The sequence below is a fragment of the Aotus nancymaae genome, unplaced genomic scaffold (assembly GCF_030222135.1).
Source record: "Aotus nancymaae isolate 86718 unplaced genomic scaffold, 86718_ANA_hifiasm-v0.15.2.pri h1tg000059l, whole genome shotgun sequence".
Classification (NCBI taxonomy): domain Eukaryota; kingdom Metazoa; phylum Chordata; class Mammalia; order Primates; family Aotidae; genus Aotus; species Aotus nancymaae.
This window is the reverse complement of record NW_026988473.1, coordinates 46,178,206-46,196,356: the sequence shown is the minus strand read 5'-3', so window position 1 is coordinate 46,196,356 and position 18,151 is coordinate 46,178,206. Positions and strand designations below refer to the sequence as shown.

Genomic DNA, 18,151 nt, shown 5'->3' with positions numbered 1-18,151 from the left:
AGGATATGGAGAGTAGCTATTTGAGATGTGATCGAGAGTCTGTTGTCCACACTACGTTCTCTTTTGGTGAGCCTGATCCACAATTGGCCTCTCCACATTCCTGGAATTTATTTGTTTCCCTGTGTGACACACCCCAGTCAATGATACACGTTTCAATAACCTGGAGAAGAGCCTGGTTTCCCCAACCTGCCAGAACCCTGCACATTTCCAGAGTACTTACAGCTCTGCCTGAGTGACCCTCTGCCTGGGAGCTGCTTGCCTTCATTATCACTATCTGAAACAGTCCTTCCTAAGTCAGAGAGTAGAGTATCTGAGAACACATTGCAGCTTCAGAATCCAGATGCCACCTTATCTAGTCTAAAGACAAATGGAATAGCACAGTTTGTTGCCCTTTTTGAAACAGAGGTTAACTCAGAAATTCACAGCATAGGCTATCAATCCCATAGGACTCCTTCCTCTCAGGCACCTCAGCTGGGCAGGACATTGCTGTTGTTCTTGGAATAGGTTGTTAATAGAAGAGACAGGACCAAGGAGACTCTCTATATCTAGGTAGTCCAAATGCTTTGTTTTTCCCCCTGCAAATGTATTTTGAGCACTAAAGCTTTCTGAACATTTTTGATGTCAAGGCAAGGAGAATGGAAAGAAAGAATTACAACGTTTTAAACTTTTATTTTAGGTTCAGGGGTACATATGCAAGTTTGTTATATAGGTGAATTTGTGTCATGGGGTTTGTTGTACACATTATTTTATCACCCAGGTACTAAGCCTAGTACCCAGTAGTTTTTATTTTATTTATTTATTTATTTTTGCTGCTCTGCCTCCTCCCACCCTCCACCCTCAAGTAGGCCCAAATGTCTGTTGTTCCCTTCTTTGTGTTCATGAATTCTCATCATTTAGCTCCCACTTATAAGCGAGAACATGCAGTATTTGGTTTTCTTTTCCTGTGTTAGTTTGCTAAGGATAATGCCCTCCAGCTCCATCCGTGTTCCTGCAAAGGACATGATCTCATTCTATTTCATGGCCGCCTCATATTCTATGGTGCATATGTACTACATTTTCTTTAACCAGTCTACCATTGATAGGCATTTAGGTTGATTCCATGTCTTTGCTATTTTGAATAGTGCTGCAATGAATAAGGAATCACCACAAATTAAAAGGTCAGAATTCCTATCATGTTCATTTTACAAAGTACAGGAAGATGAAGACACTGGCTTATGTTATGTAGCCAACAATAACAGAGATCTGAATGCAGGACTCCTTGCCCTAGGTAGCTCCTCTTCCCTGTTTAGATCCTGCCAGTCGGATGACATGTCAGGAGCTCTGGGCCTTTCCACTGGTCTGCTCCAGGGTGCTTTCTCAGGCCTGGCCAGCCCCTACACTCTCCTTTTCCTTTTCCTGACACAAACCCCAGTGACTTACCCACTTTTCTTTCCTATGAAGATTCCATCACCCCTGCCCCCCTGCCCCAGCCCTGGTCTTTTGCCCACTAGTCTTGGATGCATTATGGGCCACAGTTTCCCCAATTCCCTTCTTCCTCCCGGCTCTCAAACAAGAACTCGCATGTTTTGTGTTTTAAGGATTTCACTGCAGGTGTCTATAAGGACACAGTGGGATGGGGAGAGGACAGAAACAAGAGCCCTGTAGGCCTTTATCATCCTGGTCTCAGGTCTGGATTCTTTGGCCACCTCATAGATAGCTGAGGAAAGCCCTGGTAACCATCAAACATCCATTTTTATTTCAGAAAGTGGAGCTACTATGTCTGCCCTCTGTCTCCACTGTCCCCTGCTTAGGGATGAATACAAGTCTGCTTCTCCTCCTGAGAAAGTCTGCTCGCTGCCGAAAGACTCCAGCTGAGCCAGGCCGTTGTGATTTCTGGCCTCACCTGGACAAGTTTGCCTCTCTGGAGTCTTCCAGATTGGGAATCACCGAATTTTCTGGCTTCTGCCATTCCCACCTTGTCCTCTGGGGGCACTGTCTCACGACTTGACTCCAATCCTTTCAGACCACCAGGACCTTGGCTAAGGGAATGGGCAGCTGCCCCTGGCTGATTAGGTTATTGGTCTCAGAAGGCATAATAGGACACTGCAGCTTGACATAGGTCCCATCAGCTGGGGCACTTACCAACAGATACACATCTGAAAATTTAAAATATTCAATTTCTTACTGCCTAAGAAAAATTCCATAAGGGAATTTGAGAAATGAACCAAGAGGGGAACTGCTGTAGATTTATTTTTCCTTTTTCTTTCTATCTTTTTCCCCAGTGGAGAGCTGATACAATTAGGTTAGAATAGAATAGGTCATTGTCTCACCAGGTGATTCTTAGGGGAAAGCAGAGATGGTATAGCTTGAAAATCATCCGGTGTCAGACACAGCCACAGAGTAGGAGGAAGAGTCAGCATTCTCGGCAGGCTATGAAAGCCAGTTATTCATTACCACCAAGACTTGACAGTACACTGAACACCCAACATTATATTTATGCTACATAAAATAACGTGATACAATTTTTATGACCCAATTTAAACCAGTAGAGGATATCAGTTTAATAAAGACAAGGGCAATAGAATTATCTATAGATCTACATAACAAAAGGCTAATAAAAAGGGAACTGCACTAATTTGACAGGAAATAGATTGCATTGTCATAAAATTTGTAAAATGGAGAGAAAGTGCCTCACTCTGAATTTGTGTGAGTTAAGTTGACAGGTGCTGAGACCTGCAAAAGGGAAAAAGCAAGAACCACACGCTGTGTTTTCTGAATTCCCAATCCAAGTGCAAGTTTCCTTCCTTTATTTATCCCTCTGACAACAAAACAGACGATCTGCTGTGAAAAACTTAAACGTTCTAACAACTATGCAACAAACAAGCAAACTTTCCTCAGGTTGTATAAGATTTTTCAAAGTTGAATTTCAGTCCACATTGGCACTTTGCTTTACCTTCTAGATATCCATGGCAACTGACTTGAAATGGCTAATATAAATATAGAAATATCAGCTCTAGCTGCTCCCTGGACTGGTGAGAGCAATGGGCTCAGAGCTGAGTGTGACTTCACTGAGGAAGGAAAATGTGCATGATGTATGGTGGATTTCAATTTTGTGCCACCCACCAAATGTTCATGGAGCTTCCCCTAAGGGTCCAACTCCACCTCAGAACTAGGCTTTAGGGGAATACAGAAAAGTCTGATCTTGTCTCTGTCCTTCACAATCTCATAGTCCTTAGGGAATGCAAATTACTCTGATGTGTTGGCATTTCTTTTTAGGATTTGGAGTTGAAGGTATTTCCTAATAAGCTTTGTTTCTGCCTTTAGGATTTTCTCACCCATGCTCCTAGTACGAAGTTGATGGTGGTTTCAGCCCCTTAAATCTTTTTCCTCTGTTCATCAGTCAACTCCATTGAACTACTCAGCTTCCCTTCCAGCTGGAGCCCAACCTTGGCTCAATCTAACCACTGGCTTCCATTACCCCTCCTCAGGGTACAGAGATGGACCTGGGTACATCAAGTGTCTAACACTTGTCAGACTATTGTCAAACACTGGGCTGTTTGGTCTCTAGATGGTGTGATAGTTAATTTTATGTGTCAGTTTGGCTAGGCCATTGTACCCAGATATTTGGTCAATATAACCAAGTATTGACCAACAAAAATACCTTCTGTGCAGGTATTTTTAGATCAGGTTAACATTATATCAGTAGACTTTGAATAAAACAGATTGTGGTCCATGATGCGGGTAGGCCTCATTCAATGAGGTAAAAGCCTTCATAGAAAAGACTAGCCTCCCCTAGAAGAAGAGGGAATTCTGCCAGAAGACAGCCTTTGGACTCAAACTGCAGCTCTTCCCTATGTCTCTGGTTGCTGGCATACCCTGCAGATTTTAGACTTGCCAAGCCTCCACAATTGCATGAGCCAATTCCTTAAAAAGAATCTTTCTCTCTCTCTCTCTAGTTTGGTTTCTCTGGAAAACCCATCTAAGACAAGTGGCATTCATTCTCTAGGCATTCAAAACTCTAGGGCTTCTCTGAGGAGCTTCAGGGAGTCCTGCAGGGAGGAGAAAGACGAAGACAGGAGGCTGTGCAGGCTGGGTCAGGCCCTCTCCCTGCTACAAAGTAGCTCCACTTCCATCTGTTTTATATATTAATACTGCATAAACACTATCAAATTTATCTAATTCTCAGGAAAGATGGAAGCTGAGAAGTGATCATTGGATTTGATCCCTAAGGAATCTCTAGTGGTCTTTGCTTGGTTTCAGAAGAATGCTGGGGGCAGAACCAGCTTAAATATGGTGAGGGAGGTGAGGAAGTAAAGGTGGTCAATATAAACATATTTTTTCTAGAATGGAAGTAAGAAAGTAGCTTGGGGAGTGAGGAGGGAATACAGTTTAGAAAGTGTTTCCTTTGAGAATTCATAAGTTTGAGGGCAGAGAGGAAGCTGCCCACAAGCTGAGAAGGAGTCACTGAAAGTGCGTGTGAGCAGTTGGTGGCACAGCATCCCTGGGAGGTGGACAGGGAGGGAACCAAGAGCCCCAGCTGGCTGTGTGAACTCAGACAAGTTACTTGCCCTCCGGAACCTCCATGCCTTCATTTGTAAACTGGAAATCACAGCACCCATTTCATTGACTTGTAAGGAATAAATGAAATGCAGTGTGTAAAAGCAGATAACGTAGGGCCTGGTATACAAAAGGGCAGCCACTCCTTCCTTCTCTCTCAGCTTCCTGATAACCACTGTGCACTGTCTCCTGGCTTCCACATCTCTGTTTGCACCTGTGTCAGGAAGATGGGGGGTGTGTGGGGTGGTAAGCCAGGCTGTCCCACATAATGGCTGTTTGACTTTAGGCCGGATATCCAATCTACCCTGTCGTTAGTATTGATAGGTGAAGAATAGGATTGTATTTCTACTTTAGGGTTCTTTGTAAAGGTTAGATGAGGTAGTGTATGTAAAGCACCCACTGAACTGCCAACTTACAGAAGTTGCAGTCAAGGAAAAAATAGTTTAAGTGATTCAACAGAGGTCAAAGGCTTTATGAGCTGATGTGAGTCAGGCAGCACCTGAATCAAAGCAGGACTGTAGTTTTATGAGACGGGTTCGTGTCCTTGTGGTTTGGCTCAGGTAGCCATTTCTTCACTAACCACAGTGAACTTGAGCTTGGAACTGTGCCTCTTGTTCAGGATCATTGCTGCAACCCTAGAACAGTTCTTTCGAGAGCCTTTTCCTTTCTTTTTAACTTTGCAGTTTTTCTGCTAGTTCAGGTACAGAAGAGGAGAAGGTAACAAAAAGAAAAAAGAAGGAGACAGGGTTCAAGCAAAAATACCTGGGGGCCTCAATCATGTCTGTGTTAATTATCTTACAACATGGAGTAAATGTGCTGAATGAATTAACAAATGCGTATCTGGCCTAGAAGCTATCTTAGTACACTTAACTGAGATGCAGAGTTTTCAAATAACTCTGGGTAAGAGCCCATGCTTGTTTTTTAAAACAAGACACTAAAAATATATATAATCTGGGTTTCCCCAATCTACCCTACAGTCACACTTTCTTTAATTCCCGACCAAGATGGTTTAAGATTCCCTCCTTGCTGATTGCAGAAATTCTGGCCTTTCATGGGGGTTTTCTCCAGAAACATTTTTGAGATTTCCCCAAGATTATTTTTGTTAGCCAGAAATGGGTCCTGACTATTGTGTCATCTTAATCCAAAAGGCTGCCCTCTAACCTCTGGGTCATCGTTTGCCGCCTTCTAATCTTTCTCCAATTTCTCTCTTCTATGTGGGCACAGGCCCTTTTCTAAGATCAAGTTATAGATTTCAACAAAACTTAATGAAAGGTTTAGCGATAATAGCTTCAACATATAGAAAGTCAGTATTAAATGAGGACCTGGGCATCTCAACGTCTAGTATCATAAGACATGGCTCCTGACAGAGGCCAATGCCCCACCCTTGGCTTTCTGTTGCTGCCCATTGCAGGCCCATCTGGCTACCTTCCCACATAAATAAGAATTCCCACAGGCATCTCCCTGTCCAAAGTCAGGCCTCCAACATCCTTTGAGGCCCACCAGGAGATGGAGTGGGAAAGCCTCTACCTGCCTCACCTCCATTTCCTCCCTGTCCTCATCACCGCCCGCGCCCCTGCCCATGCCCCTCACTGGGACAGCTATTCCCCAGACAAACAATGGCTTGCCTCTTCCATGTGTCCACATTCAAACACAACAGAAGAGGCCTTATCTTTGCCGAACCAAACTGCTGCCTTGAAGTGTTTCCCTATCCCAGAGAAAAACTTAGTCTTGCTTCAAAGATGATCTATTCATTTCCTACTGCTTCTGTAACAAATGGTCACAAATTTGGTGACAAACTTGGATAACAGAAACTTATCACTTAACAGTTCTAGAGGTCACAAGTCTTAAATGTGCCTCACTGGAGTAAAATTAAGGTGTTCTTTTTGGAGGCTTGAAGAGGAAATTTGTTTCCTTGCCCTTTGCAGCTTCTAAAGGCCTTCTGCATTCCTTGGCCTTTTTGTGTCTTCAAAACCAGCAGCATCCAGTTGAGACTCTCTCACTTCTGATTCTGACTTTCCTGCCTCCCTCTTTCCCTTGGGAAGCCTCTTGTGATGATATTGGATCCACCTGGAAAATTCAGGCTGCTCTCTCAATCTCAAGATTTTAAGAACATCTGTAGAGTTGCTCTTGCCGTGTAAGGTAGCATATTCACAGGTTTGGGGAATTAGAACTTGGACCTCTTGTATTTGTGGGGGAAGTTATTCTGCCTACCATGGATGAGTTCTCCTTCACTACTTTAGAAATAGGAAAAACATTTTGAACTTTAAAATAACTTTAAGAGTGGTTTGGGCTGGGTGCAGTGGCACACGCCTATAATCTCAGCAGTGTGGGAGGCCGAGGCAGGTGGATCACCTGAGGTCAGGAGTTCGAGACCAGCCTGGCCAACATGGCGAAACCCTGTCTCTGCTAAAAAATACAAAAATTACCTGGGCATGGTGGCAGGCACCTGTAATCCTAGCTACTTGGGAGGCTGAGGCAGGGAAAATTGCTTGAACCCAGGAGGCGGAGGTTGCAGTGAGCTGAGATCGCACCACTGCATGCCAGCATGGGTGACAGAGAGAGATTCAGTCTCAAAAGAAAAAAAAGAATTGTTTGTTTTGAACACATGTATAAATAATTTGTACTAAGATAGAGACATTTTTCCTGCTGTAATTCTTCATGGAAATAGCCCTGTATTTCTTTGGAAGAAATAAGGCAATATGGGATGTGGGGGAACAAGAGGGGTGGAATGGGGTGGTAGGGAAGTGAGTCCGTTATGACATTTTAACATAACAAAAGATGGTCACTATAGTGTGTTCTGCAGATAGTGAAGCCTGTTAACGGGAGGACCCTTTGTTTACAGAAGAGGGTTATAGAGTATATCCGTGAACTTGAGAGTGGGAACAGGGGTTGAGTTACTTAACAGGGGAGACAGAAAATTGAGAGTCTCAAAGGAAAGTTGAAGATGAAAGGATAGAGGAACTAAGTACTGCTAGAAAAGGAAGAAGGAAATAAATAAAATAGTCGAACTATACCAGACAAAAGATTAAACTTATGGCCAGAATGAGCAATGGAATGTGAGATGTGGGGACACCCTCATTCAGTTTGGAGGTCTTCATTCAAGTCCACCTTGCTCACTAATGTCATAGGGGAGAATGAGGCAGGAGAAGATTTTAAAAAACTGCAGAGTTCTATCCCAGGGGCAATGCATGGTACAAGAAGTGGTACCTGTGGGTTCAGGGCAAGAGACAAACTGCATTTGGGTTGCAATTGACATAGGAATTGACTGTGGTTCCTCCCATTATACGTAGCATCAAAATCCTTGTGTGGTCTGCATGAGTGGTCTTGCATCATCTAGCTACTGCCAGCTTTCTGGCACCCCTCTAAGCACTCTTTCCCCTTACTACATCCAACCACTATCTCCTCTAAAGTCCTTGAAGGGCCCAAGATGGTCCTAATTTTCACTTGTTTATTTGTTTTTACATCCATCTCTACAACTAATCTGTAAATTCGACAAACTCCTGTATACTTTTTTTTTATCATAACATATCTCCTAACCTGGAACCTGGAACATAGAGAAGCACATGTGCTTTGTTGAATGAATGAATGAATCATCGTCTTTGGCTTATTCTCCTTCGTTTCATTTTTTCAGCTTATCTCTAAGTCCCAGTTGGTTCTTCCTCGCTCATTTCAGATACCTCTTCTTTTCCATATCAGTTGCTTCTGCCTAAAATGGGTGCAGAAGATAATGAGACGGATTCAACCACAGTGAACAGACAGGCACACAAGGTAGAGCGGGCCATGGTGATAAGCCCCAAACCAAGTGAGAGGAAGCACAGGAACCAGATTGGAAGATGGAGTCCAGTGCCTGGAGCTCATGGTGCAGGCGGGTAGTGTGACCATGTGCTGCTGTACAAGAGGAAACCAGAGGGTTTTCTGATAGGCATTGGGATCAATGAGATATTGGAAAGAAGGTAGATGTTTGGGGGACTCAAGGTTTGGGACTGAAACCAGAGCATGAGTATCTGTATGTGGATATATGTGTGCTCACACTTGCCTACATAAGGAAAAAGAATAGGACAAAATGGAGAGAGGGCAGTGATCACTCAAATCACGTATCAGCCTTGGTATTAGAAGTGGTCCCCTGAGTGACTAGATCTTCCAAGAACGAGATGGGTCCCTCAGCTTCCAGATAGGCTCCAAATGGTTTCAACTATGGAACAGGTGTGTTTACTTTGAAGGAGAAAGCCAAATTCATTCTACATCAAAGTTTGACACCTTCTCCTCTCTGGACTATTGAAACAAATTTTAGTTTCTTCCCGCTCTCATCCCACTGACACAATGTATCTAGATTCACTTGCTAAAGCACCTATCCAACCCTGTCACTTTTGCTGAACTTCCCATGATACCCCACTGCCAGCAAAAAAGGTAATTTCTTACCCTTGCATTCAAAGCCCAAATAATCCCCACTCTTTCTTGCCAGTTTAACCAGATCTGTTTCCATTTAGTATGTTGTCCTTTCCTGTCTTCATGCCTTTGATTTGGCTGTTTTGTTTTTACTCTTGAAGACCATCCCCATTTTTATGACTGGGAAAATCAGCTTAGTGTTGTAAGGAAAGACACATCTGCGCTTCAACTTCAGTTTTATCTTTATTAGTTGTGGTTTGGGGGCATGCTCCCTAACCTCCCGGAGCCTTGCTTTATTCATCAGTTAACTGGGAATAACAATACCTGTTTGCTAGGGTTGCTGGGAGGATTAATTGTAATGTCACATGCTAATGTCTGGCACATAGTTGGTACTCAAAACTATTGGTGTCCCATTCTTCAAACTTAGCTGATATCTCCTTCGGGCACCCCTCAACCACATATGATCTTGGCTCCCTTCAACATCCACGTATACATGTTGGTACCTCTTTCTAATGGCATTTGCATTTTCTGCATTTTATTAAGAGTGTGATTTCTCTTGTTCTATCTCCCGCTTTAGATCTTAAGCTCTTGAAGGCAAAACCTAAATTGTCTTTATCTTAGCATCCTCCACAGAAGGTGCTACAGAACTGGCACAGTGACTTGCAGCTGTGCTCAAAGAATTTAATAAGCATTTGTTGAATGTAATTGAAATGTCTAAAACAACCTGATCCCATTTTCATTCTGAGAAATATCAGTCTTAAGAGCCACAACCATCCCAGGCTATCATGCATTATTCATGAGTCACCCTCAATTCTCTCGTTTCCTGGTCTACCATTAGAGGAGGCGACAGGTCAGTGGTGTGGGCTGGACACATTAACATTTCAGAAGATCTGATCTCTCTCTCCGTTAGCTCGCCCCAGTCCCAGTGAGGTTAGCTTGGCATTGCCAATCACAGAACCAGAGTCCTTGTAGTTCTCTCTCATAGGGGCTCTAATGGGGATATTGGTCATTTAATACAATGTCAGCTTCAAATATATTATTTTTTCACATTTTTAGTTCTTAAAAAAAAGTAAAATTCTAGCACTAAGTGTAGTCCCAGAGGAGAGAAATTGTTTAGTGGAAGAAGACATACCTTTGGCATTAAAAAAAAAGTTTGGGGAAAGAAGGTACAGAAAATCTGGATATGACAGTAGTTGGATCCTCTAAGTGATGGCACATACAGAGCCTTCCTTTATTTTCATGTCCTAACTTGATAAAAGGTTTGAGGTTTTATGCTCTCATAGAGTAGGTGGACCTCTGATATTTATGTGGCTGATTTCATGTACTTTGACAATTGCATCTGACGGTTGAAAAACCATCTCCCACCTGTCAGCACACTGGGATGTTGATGTTGTGTTGGTGTGTTCTGGGAGCATCCTGAAGCTACACTTAGAGAACCAAGGATTTTCAGTCTTTTTAGAATTTAAAGCATACTTACTTTGAATCGATTCACTCACAAAATTACATGTTTCTGGAAGGACTGAAAAATCAACTAGAGATCATTTGGAGCTGAGCTATAGAAAAACCGAGTCTCTTTGCTCACACGCATTATTTTTGCTACATGTCTAGCAGACCCTTGCCAATCAAGGCACCTTACCTTTGCAGATGCTGCTCCTTCTCTTTGGGATGTTTCCCATCCTATGTCCTTATGGGGGATAAGACCATCTTTAGCTAAGATCAAATGTCATCTTCCCCAATCCCAGGCGGAGTGAGTTGCTTCCTCTTTTCATTCCCACACAATTGTATACACCTCTCTCTGGTACTGCTTTTTATATTGCTGAAATTATTTGTTTAAATGCCTGCCTCCTTTTGTAGATTGTGAATCCTTTAGTGACAAGGATGATTTTCTTTCCTGAGACCATTTTCCTCCTTCTCTTTGTATCCCATGACCTACATGAAAATTAAAACTCGAAGGCCAGTCTCAAGGAATTGACAGTTATGAATACAAACAGAACAGTTTAAAATCCTGCTCTACAATGATTAGAATCATAGAAAATTGTAAAAAAAAAAAGTGAAATGGGTACTACAGAAGATTACAATGGTGAAACACAAGACATATACAATCAAAATATACGTAATACTTAAAAACAAGGTGTGTATGAAGAGATGGCAGGAATGCTTCCTGCCCCCACCATTGCCTGCTGGACTTAATGTAAACACGAAACAAGCTTCTATAGTGTTAAATCACTTCTTATCCTTCTACTCATGTATTACTTATTCTCTGTTCTCTTAGCAACCATTCTTTTCCCCACTTAGGTTATTTTTATTTATCTTCAAAATAGGTAGTTGAAATAGTAGTTATATTTCATGCGGAAGAGTTCATTTCACTGCTCATTATTTATGCATTTCTGTAGCCAAAATTTCTCCTTTTAACACTCTTTGTCATTCTAGATAATACCCTTCAACAATTTTAACAAAATAACTACTTGGGTTGTAAAGTTTCTGAGGAATTTTATATCTCATTACCTTCATGAAAAAAATAGTAGCTTGAATGGATGCAGCCATTTCCTATCACTCTGTTTCTTTAAAATTTTAAAAAATAAAATTCATTGTCTTCTGACACTGTATACACTTCTCTACTGTATAAGTTACAGTAGAGAAAGGTGAAACTATCTGATGTGGGCCAATAGAATTTTTTTCTAGATAATATGTCTTGAAGAGATGAATGATCAATGCATAGCTAGAGGGGTGGGAGATAGATCTATAAAATGTGCATGCCCCCCAATCCTATTCACCTTCTTCCTGCTTCCCACCTCTATCTCACCACAGGTAATAATTATTACACCGCATAGCTAGTAGATACAACCACTGGAAGAAGTTTCTTATGCATCAACAAGTAAACATTAATATGTATTACTATTTCCCCTCCTTATAAAACAGGAGAGGAAAAAAATGAAGATAATTATTTTAATTTGGTTAGGATGAAAGCAGAATACAGAAGACATAAAAAGAAGTAGATTAGCTCTCTGATTAAGTTAATGATTAATGAAAAAGCACAAAGGAAGAAAGAAAATCCAAAAAGATCCTAACTCCTTATCTATCATAAAAGGAACTCTAGGTTATGCTAGAATAGACAAATATAAATTGATGGTTATAGGACATGGGCTATTTATGCAAGTTCTGAAGTTAATGATGAATAATGTGAAAACTGAGTATTTACCTTTTAAATCATACAAGAATAAAAAAGGAAACTGATGTTGCTCATATATCAAAAAGCCATAATAGAAAATGGGCCTCAAGGAAAAATAATGTTTAAAAGCATAAACTAGGATGACACATCGAGTATTGCAATGATCATCATGCTACCAACATTGAAATAGTGGTTTGATAAAGTTTATTGGCCCTGTGGAAGGTGATGAAGATAAAGGAAATAATCTTTTTAAGGACTGGGTGATGAGAAAAAGCATTTAAGATGTGAAGGTAAGTGAAAAGCTGATATGTTCCTTGGGATTGTAGCTACAAAACACATCTATGGACAGGTGAGGGGTCACGTGGCAGGGTGGGGTGGTGAGATTACAGGATTTATTTTTGTTACTATTTTTCTGAATTAAAATGTTCTGAAGTTTTGTTTTTGTCCTGCCTTTCTTTTATTACACTAAAAATGATAGTGTCAATGATTATTGTCAATGAAATCATCCTAAAATATGTTTTTGGAGGTTTAAAAATCTCTTCCAAGTGCCCCCCCATTCCAGTCCTCCTGAGGTTATTAACATTGACAACCTGCTGTGCATCTTTTCACAATTTCCTTTATGCTCAAACACACACATATATTTAGGACTTTTTTGGCTGGTGTTGGTGTTTGTTTTCATAGAAATGGAATTATACTATAATGGTAACTCTACTTTTCTCATATGACAATACACCACAGGCAATAAAGATAGCTCTATTTCCAAATCTTCACAGTTGTATAATAGTTTATAGTAAGGAGCCATCACAACTGAGTCAAGATCATTCCTTCTTGCTGGACATTGAGGTTCTTCCCAGGTTTTTGGTTTTATAAACAGTGATACTATAAATATCCCGATACATACATCCTTATGTATAAGAGCTTTTATTTCTATTAGATTTCCCAAGGTAGGATTTCTGGACATTTGTTTGTAATGCCTACTAAAAAAAGAACTTGGGTGAACAAGTGAGTTTTTTATAAATCCATGCATATCTACTTTTGCCCTAAGTTTTCTGAGATTATTTTTTGTAGGATCGAAGATCAAAGTTTGAAGTTGACTTCTAAGCCCCATCCTGGTACATTCTAGATGAATTTTGGGGTTGGAAGATGGGGGACACATACATTTTGAGAGAGATAAAAAGGATAATAGGAGTCAGTGAAGAAGTGATCAGCACCAAAGGAGGAGAGAGTTTAAAGAAAAAGAGGTAGTTGACCTAGTTAACTGCTGCAGAGAGGCAAAGGAGAAGCATCAATTTTATTGATGGAAAGGAAGCCTGTTCACACAATTTCTGCATCTCTCTCCTGGGCACATAACCAAACAGTACTTCTTCCATTCCTTTCATGTTAGGCATGACCATGTGATTTGTCCTAGTGAATGAAACAGTGCAGAAGTGGCATGTGTCTCTATGAGGCAGAAGACTTTAAGAGCTGGTGTTATTTTCCATGTCCATGTCTCTTTGTCCTCATCACAGAGGCTGGTGGCATTCTAGATATGGAGGCTCTATGAACCAGAGTCCCTGAGTGAGAATGAAACAGGATAGCACTCCCTTAGCTCCCAGCCAATGCTGGATGGACACATGCAGAGTCTGTGAGATACAAATGTTGCTCTTTTAAGCCACTAAGATTTTAGAGTTACTAGGTACTATAGCATAACTTAGCCCATCCTGACTAATAATACAGTCATTTAGAAACGATATTTGACCGAGAGACGCTGATGTCAGATTTCAAGGAATGAAGAATAGTCAGGTTGTAGCTTGGGGGTTAAAGAGTGGAAGTGTAGTGAGGAAGCATAAGCAGCAAGCATTGAATTTCTTTCAGGGTTGTTTAGTGGCTATGAGAACCCAGTTCTGCCAATTAGTTAAATAAATGCTCTTGGGGGGAATCTAGGAATAATTCTAGAACACTTTAAAATAAACTTAGATTAACTGCATAAATAATGACAAAACCAGGACACATACTGCAGAATTCCTTATTATATAGACTAAGATTCCAGCAGCTTTTATGCATCTCAATGTCTACTAAAGTTATAAGAGTATCCCACAATGAATTCTTCTGTGTTTACTTCTAGGAAAAAATTCATTTCTCCTAATGAAGTACATTTCCTTTTGTTAGTTTATGAGAATTATATCAGCATCCCTAGAAACCCTTGTTCCTTGCTCTCCTCTTTGTCTTGACTGCCAGGGACTTCTGGGCTGTGTTCAAGTGAAAAATTGATCCTTTACCTGGATGATTTGATAGAGTTCTTCCTCTTGGGGTCTAGCTTATGAAGCAGAGATGCATTGGGCATGGGGTCTGTGTTGGAAGATCTGACAATTTAGATGGCCCAGGGTGGCTGAAGGTAGCAAAGCTTTTCTTACTGTGGCCAAGACAATTTGGGATATTTCATAACTGGAAAAGATCCATAAAAAATGCTATGAGAGCAAAAGTATAGAGTACGGGAGGGGAGTGTGTGTATGGAGGGGAATGTGTGTTTGTTTTTGCCTGTCTTACTAAGGATGACCCTAAAACCAGTAGTCGCGTAACTAGCAGAAATCCAGCAACACCTTCAGAATCATTCAACAATAGTTGGACAGTCTTAACATAGAAAATGACATGAATAAGGGCCTGGTTCCCCTCAAGATAAGACCAGAACTGTTTACCACACAACATCAGAGTTTTTGAAACTGTGCGACGTTTTTAGTGGATTGTGAAATTGAATTAGAGCATTTTGACCACAGTTTACAAAAGCAAAATGGAACAGAAAACACAAGAATGCATTCCATGTTGTAAATGTAGGGTTTTGTTTGTTTGTTTGTTTCTTTTGTTTATTTTTAGAGATAGGGTCTCACTCTGTTGTCCAGGCTGGAGTACAGTGGCACAAACAGCTCACTGTAGCCTCAACCTCCCAGGCTCAAGTGATTCTCCCACCTCAGCCTCCCAAATGCCTGGACTGCAGGCACACATCACTACGCCCAACTAATTTTTAAAAAGATTTTTTTTTTTTTTTTTTTTTTTGTAGAGACACTGCCCAGGCTGATCTTAAACTCCTGGGCTCAAGTGATCCTCCCACCTTGGCCTCCCAAAGTAGGTTTTGTTATTTTTTTTAAATGACACTTTCTCTCTCTCATTCTCTCTCTCTCTCTCTGTGTGTGTGTGTGTGTGTGTGTGTCCTGGGTTGTGATCAAGAATGTATTCTTATTGTGGGTTCTGGAGGAAAAAAAGACCACAAGTCTAGAGCAAGTAGGGAGTGTGAAGACAGGGACAGACCTGCACCCCATAGAGACCAAAACCTGGTAAGACCAAAAGATAGACAAAAACTAGATATTGCTGAGGAGAGAATACCTTATGAAGCTAGAGCCAATGGTGGGACCACTGATTCTGAGTGAGATGGAGCTGCCCGAGCATGCAGACAATAGGGAACAGTTTAAATAAGTGCTCAGGCTTGGCATGGCTGAACAGAGTCAATAAATGTTTAAATTGGTATACCATGTCAGTAGCAATTTGTATTAAATCTCTCTCCTTGATCTTGGATCAATTTCCTCCAGCTTAATAAACCAGAGGGATAATCTGAGCGAGAAACTGAAGGTCAAAATCAAGGCAGTGGTGCTGAACAGAAGGGCCTGAGGTGTGATGAGTACAACATGAATACAAAGGCGAACAGTGAGTTCAGAAGCCTGGAGAACCAGAAGCAGATCAGGCACTGGGGCTTCAGGGCAAAGACCCTTCACACTGTGAAGGTGTTGGAGACCTGTTTTGAGGTGGCACTGCTGCTCAGTGTGAGTGCAGACCTGAGAGATCAAAGTCCCCATGAAGGGCCAAATACCTTTTCCTTCATGACATGGCTTTGGTTCTGTGACTTTATTTTAGGGCAATTAATGTCTTTGAATCTTTCATTAAAAGCCACTTCAAATCCTTTTCCTAAACGAATAGTACACAAGTTATAAGTAAATGGAGATTGGTAAGACTGTAGCTCATTTTATTTCACGTTATATCCTTTTGTTTATGCTACGCTTTGGTGAGTTTATAGGCTGTGGGTCTTTTTCCCCTATTAATAGAAGTTTCGGAAGGCATCCAACACCCGAAGTGATTCCTATACTTGGTATACAAAGATACTTTAAACTGCAACAATAGATTCTCTTCCATCAGTATCTTCTATATCCTTTAAACTTTCCTTGCAGGCATAATTATCTGACCTCTGAAAACTGTTAGCCACAGAACGAGAGTTACGACAGTACAGATTTTTTTTTTTTCTCTATTTTCAACACTTTGGGTGTGCTTGGCATGCTGCAAATACCATATTGTCAACCAGACTAAAATTGTAATTCTGGGTGTGTACAATGTCACTGTGGTTAAATTGCTGATATAGAAGAATTCTGTTCAGGTTGTCAGTGACAGAGAGCAAAGCATGTGGTTGTTCGAACATTTATCTTTTTCTCTTTGTTTTCGGGAAGATTATAAGAATGAAAAGATCTTCATTAGGATAGTAACATATTCTATTTAACCTAACACTGTTTAATAAATAGAAACACATTTAGGGGAAGATACAACATAGAGCAAGATTTATTTTTTTAACAGTTTTTTTTTTTTTAAGACAAGTTTTAGGTTCACAACAAAACTTAGAAGAATGTTTTAAGAAAACATAAATCTTTACTAAAAATTATCAAGCATTGTCACAATGGTAATTTCCTTTGGTTAGTACTTACCCACACTTTTGTTTTTATTTATTTCATTATTATTATTATTATTATTATTATTGAGACAGAGTCTTGCTCTGTCACCCAGGCTGGAGAGCAATGGCACAACCTCGGCTCACTGCAACCTCTGCCTCCTGGGTTCAAGCGATTCTCTTGCCTCGGCCGCCTGAGTAGGTGGGATTACAGGTGCACGCCACCATGCCCGGTCTATTTATGTCATAATTTATTTATTTACTACTTGCAGAGAAAACCAGTAAAGCTCTGCCTATTGACCCATCCACAGTCTCAATGATGTGACTCCCACTTCTAGCTCCAGTTTGCATGAGGATCCCTAGTCTGAGGCATTCTTGGCTCTAATTCTGAAACTACATGTTTCTCACTATAGCACATTGCTAATTTCTTAAAGGACCCAGGCTCTCAATTGCCTTAAGAACGTACAGAAAATTGCCTTAAAACATTTAGAAAAAAATTTTTAAAGATAAATTTTAAAACCCAGATTTTAAAAAGTGATCTCAAGTGCTACTTTTCCTTTTCTGGAAACATTCAAATGTCTACTTTGATTAAAAAAAAAAAAGATACAAAAATACCCAGGAAAAAAAGAACCTGAATGCCCCTTCAGCCATCCATGTCCCTGCCCTCTTTCCTCCCAGAAAAGCAAACATAATTTTTTCTTCAGGAAGGTTTGGTTTGTATTTGTGGGTAGCAGAAGTGAATTCTGAGGATAACATGGTTTACATGTGTGCTGGGATTTCCAATCACCCCTTCTTTGGCCGGCTTGAAAAATTAAACATTCGTGTCCTGTGTACAACCAGATGTGCATGACTCCTCATTGCTTTGAACAGTTCCAGAACCTTAGTAATTTGAGTTTATCTCAAAAATTACTGAACTGCACAGCAAGAAATTAGACTAAAAATTATGTTCATCCATCACCTTTTATGAGCCATGAAAAACTACATGGGGAATAAATCTTTGCAAGCAAGACAGTTTTGTTATAAGTGGTTCTTCTGCACTTCAAATGCATTAATATTCATAACCATAACCTGTCGCGTGCTCAGCTTTGCATGAGAAGGGGAACAAATCAATCCCCTCCTTCTGTTTACTGTGTTGATTAAGACTGTTCTTGTCTGTGCCTGGGATACAGGAGGTATTGTTGCTTTTCCCTTAAAGAAGTAGGTGCTCAGCGAGCCCAAAAAAGAAAGAGGGAATCGGCGCTTCTTATGAGCCTGCTATGGACCATGCTTAATTCTCCCAGCATTCCGAGAAGTTTATTATTATTATTACTGTTATTCCTACGTTGCTGTGGGGGAAAATACAGCTCAGAGAGCCTACGAAACTCTGGGAAGTTGACACG

General features: G+C 40.8%; 1 long non-coding RNA gene across 1 annotated transcript in view; it reads left to right on the top strand.

Annotated features, from left to right (window-relative positions):
- LOC135270205 (uncharacterized) overlaps window positions 1–15,947 on the top strand; it is a 58,569-nt gene extending 42,622 nt beyond the window's left edge. Inside the window, exon 3 of the long non-coding RNA XR_010338412.1 lies at window positions 15,652–15,947. This is a non-coding gene — a long non-coding RNA (uncharacterized LOC135270205). The remainder of the gene's footprint in view (window positions 1–15,651) is intronic.
- The last annotated feature ends 2,204 nt before the right edge of the window (window positions 15,948–18,151 follow it).